This window comes from Aplidium turbinatum, chromosome 12, assembly GCF_918807975.1.
Source record: "Aplidium turbinatum chromosome 12, kaAplTurb1.1, whole genome shotgun sequence".
Taxonomy (NCBI): Eukaryota; Metazoa; Chordata; class Ascidiacea; order Aplousobranchia; family Polyclinidae; genus Aplidium; species Aplidium turbinatum.
Genome location: NC_137483.1, coordinates 4,023,484 through 4,023,861, shown reverse-complemented (window position 1 = coordinate 4,023,861; position 378 = coordinate 4,023,484).

Below are 378 nucleotides of genomic sequence, written 5' to 3'. Positions count from 1 at the left end.
GTGCCAAAGGGGGGTTGTAACCTCCAACCCCCCCCCCCTTTGGCTACGCCACTGTGCCATACCAACAACACTGTTGAAAAAAATAATAATCCCGATAAACATGCAAGCTGTTCAGCGTTCAGACAACCTGACATGCTTTACTAAAAAAATGTAAATGTTTGATTTTGTATTGGTTACTTTAAAAGTTACGTGGCTTGGGTCAATATATGCCAAGCAATGTTTTTCCTTCTTCAGTAACCTTCCTATGCAGTTGATCAAACATTTGCCCAATGGCCTCAACAGACGCGTTTGTCTGTACTCACGTCAATCATGAGAAAATAAAAGTTTCACCACGGCAAGCATGTGTACCTGTCGAGTGTGAGAACACGTCATGGCACA